This window comes from Cervus canadensis, chromosome 1 (assembly GCF_019320065.1).
Source record: "Cervus canadensis isolate Bull #8, Minnesota chromosome 1, ASM1932006v1, whole genome shotgun sequence".
Classification (NCBI taxonomy): Eukaryota; Metazoa; Chordata; class Mammalia; order Artiodactyla; family Cervidae; genus Cervus; species Cervus canadensis.
Genome location: NC_057386.1, coordinates 59,486,058 through 59,489,994, shown reverse-complemented (window position 1 = coordinate 59,489,994; position 3,937 = coordinate 59,486,058). Strand labels below are relative to the sequence as shown.

Sequence of the window (3,937 nt, the reverse complement as noted above, 5' to 3'; positions counted from 1 at the left end):
CATGAACACTGTATATTTCTCCATCTATTTGTGTCCTATTTGATTTCCTTCATCACTATTTTATAGTTTTCTATATATAGGTCTTTCATTTCTTTAGGTAGATATACTCCTAAGTATTTTATTCTTTTTGTTGCAATGGTGAATGGTATTGTTTCCTTAATTTCTCTCTCTGTTTTCTCATTGTTAGTGTATAGGAATGCAAGGGATTTCTGTGTGTTAATTTTATATCCTGCAACTTTACTATATTCGTTGATTAGCTCTAGTAATTTTCTGGAAGAGTCTTTAGGGTTTTCTATGTAGAGGATCATGTCATCTGCAAAGACTGAGAGTTTTACTTCTTTCCCTATCTGGATTCCTTTTATTTCTCTTTCTGCTCTGATTGCTATGGCCAAAACTTCCAAAACTATGTTGAATAGTAGTGGTGAAAGTGGGCACTCTTGTCTTGTTCCTGACTTTAAGGGAAATGCTTTCAATTTTTCACCATTGAGGATAATGTTTGCTATGGGATTGTCAAATATAGTTTTTATTATGTTGAGATATGTTCCTTCTATTCCTGCTTTCTGGAGAGTTTTTATCATAAATAGATGCTGAATTTTGTCAAAGGCTTTTTCTGCATCTATTGAGATAATCATATGATTTTTATCTTTCAATTTGTTAATGTGGTTTATTACATTGATTGATTTGAGAATATTAAAGAATCCTTGCATTCCTTGGATAACGTCCACTTGGTCATGAGGTATGATCTTTTTAATATGTTGTTGGATTCTGTTTGCTAGAATTTTGTTAAGGATTTTTGCATCTATGTTCATCAGTGATATTGGCCTGTGGTTTTCTTTTTTGCAGCATCTTTGTCTGGTTTTGTTATTAGGCTGATGGTGGTCATGGATGTGAATTATTTCATGTGATCTGTGAATTTAAATGTGAGCTCTGTGCATTTGTGGGTTATGATGTTTGAACTTTTCTTAAGCTTCAAAATGTCAATGTTTTATTTCTTTGCTGAAAAAGTTGACTGTCTTATTTATTCTCATGTCCTTTTTAGCAGCTAATTGGGAATGATCCAATGAAGAATAACTATTAGTATTTTACTCCATACCCAGTAAATTAGGAACATGGAAAAGGAAAACTGCACCGCTGTGACAGACTCCACCCTCCTCAGATTCTCAGACACCCCTGAGCTCAGAGTCTTCCTCTTCCTGCTGTTTCTTTCCATCTATGGAGCCACAGTTTTGGGAAACCTGGGCATGATTGCCCTGATTCAGGTCAGCTCTCGACTCCACATCCCTATGTACTTATTCCGCAGCCACTTGTATTTTGTGGATTTCTGTTACCCCACGATCTTCACTCCAAATATGCTAGCTAACATCTTAAATGATGACAAAGCCATTTCCTTCCTGGAATGTGCTGTGCAATTCTACCTGTTTTGCACATTTGTGGTAACAATGTCATTCTTAGGTCATTCTGCTGACAGTGATGGCCTGTGACCACTTTGTGGCTATCTGTGACCCACTGTTCTACATGGTCACCATGTCCCGGAATCTCTGCATGGAGTTGGTATCTTGTTGCTATCTCAATGGTGCTGTATGTTCTCTGATTCACTTATGTTTAGCTCTTCAGATCCTATCCTACAGATCAAATCTGATCAACCACTTCTTTTGTGATCTTCCCCCTCTCTTGTCTCTTGCTTGCTTTGATGTCACTGTGAATCAATTGGTGCTATACTCTGTGGCCACTCTCTATGAGATCATCACCATCATGGTAATCCTCACCTCCTACTTGTTTGTTCTCATCACCATCCTGAGGATGCACTCTGCAGAGGGAAGGTGCAAAACCTCTTTCACCTGTGCCTCCCACCTTATAGCCATCACAGTCTTACAGGGAATGATCCTTTTCATTTATTGCCAGCCCCAATCTGGCAACAGCATGGGCATTGACAAAGTGGGCATGGTGTTCTACACTGTAGTGATTCCCATGCTGAACCCCCTGATCTGTAGTCTGAGGAACAAGCCTGTGAAAGAAGCTCTCAGAAAAGTGGTGAGCTCCAAAATATTATCCTAGAGAATATTTTCCTAGCAGGACTCAATGTTAGAAATTGGAGGCTGGTGAAAAGGTAATAATGATTGCAGTGTTGGAAGTGCAGAATTTAAGTGGGTAGATTCAAGTGAGTCTTTCTGGCTCACTTATTTTTGTACCTTATATCCTGTCAATTTACAAGAGTAGCCTACTTATTTACGCTTATTCAGTCTAACATGCTTTAAATGGTTCCTGGTAATGGACTGTTTAAATACACATTTAGTTTGCTGTATAACTTTCACAAGTTTACTAAAGAACTCACATTTTATTTCACTATCTATTGTGGAAACTATGATTTATTTCAAAATTGAATGGCTGTTATTTTACAGTGAAGAACACACGTTTGAGTTTATGCACAAATTATATATATATATCCTGCTTATTTATTTCTAGCTTCCTTTATTGTTTTTGCTCTCATTGCAGTGTCCAGTGTTTGGGGAGTTTCACATATCATTATTTCTGAATAATAGGCACATTAATAATAATTATTTCAAAGAAATCTTAACAAAATTAAATTAAAGATCATATGGAAATATCTTAGAGTAATCCCTGGTATATCAGTAGTTCTCCCTATGTGCATGGGGGTGGAGGTGTGTGTGTATGTGTGTGTGTATACAAGCATACCTCTCTTTATTGAAATTCGCAGGTAGTTTTTCTACAGATTAAAGGTATGTGGCAACTCTCCCTTGAGCAAGTATATATGGGCCTTTTTCCAAGAACATCTCTCACTTCATGTCTCTGTGAATATTTTGTAATTCTTATAATATTTAAAATTTTTCAGAAAAGTAAAAAAAAGTCTGTTAATTTAATGATTATAATTTCAGGAAGCAGCCATCATTCTTGAGGTTGGGAGAAGTAGAGAAAAGTCATTTTATCAGAGTCTCAGAACTTGGAGGAAGTACTCTGCTCATCAGTGGTAAGCCCTTGAGGAAGGGCTATGGTTGTAAGGGTGTCTGAGGCCTAAGTCTGGCTTATGACTCAACAGTTTTCAGAAGCTGGTGATGGGCCCTAGTGGTGTTTGGTCCCAGAGGAATGCCAGACTACCGCTCTGACCTCTGAAGAGAGTAGGATGAGAAACTGGAGCCAGAACTGGAGAACAAGAAGAAAAGAAATCCTTTTCTTCTCTCCTCTCCATTTCTCTTCAATATTCTTTTCTTTCCCCCATTTCCCTTGGTATATCCCTTTAGCAAAACCTAAATGGAAACCAGCTAGCAAGGGCATCTGGGGATTCAGTTTGCAAGTCCCAGCAACAGCACCACAACTCAGGAATAGAAGGGCAGCCATAGATACATGACAAAAGGCAACAAAGGACTTGCAGGTTAGGATGCAAAAAGAGAGATTCATTTCTCTTATATCCTCACTTAGAATGTGTAAATCTCTCTGTAACTGGACACGCAAGTGCACCTCAAGACTCTTCACTCTTCAGGTCATTGTTAGTTTAGATGTACTTGATTCATCATAAGAGTTATAAAGCAAATGTGACACAGGGTAGTTGTCACCCTTAAGATCTATGGAAATGTACTTGATTTCAAGTTAATTATCACACTACAAGAAGTACATTAAATCAAATATTTGAACAATATCTCATATTGGATTAAAAACAGCTTTCAAAAAGAAAAACCAGTATCTAGCAAGAAATATTGCTCAGAATTTTTTAAAAAAGAAATAAACATTTCAAAAAATACTGTACTTCAGAATTGGGAAAACCATTTTCAGAGCTAAAATCACCCATATTTTGAAAATTTGTTCCAATCAACTAACTTGTTTAATTACTTTAGAGTCACTTTCATGGAATATGCATTTTATGCAAAACCATCTTTCAAAATACTGTAATTAGGCCTTGCTCAGGATATTTTTGGCATATAGA

General features: G+C 36.9%; 1 pseudogene; it reads left to right on the top strand.

Annotated features, from left to right (window-relative positions):
- Positions 1-1,109: 1,109 nt before the first annotated feature.
- On the top strand, positions 1,110-2,055 carry LOC122452159 (annotated as a pseudogene).
- Positions 2,056-3,937: the final 1,882 nt, after the last annotated feature.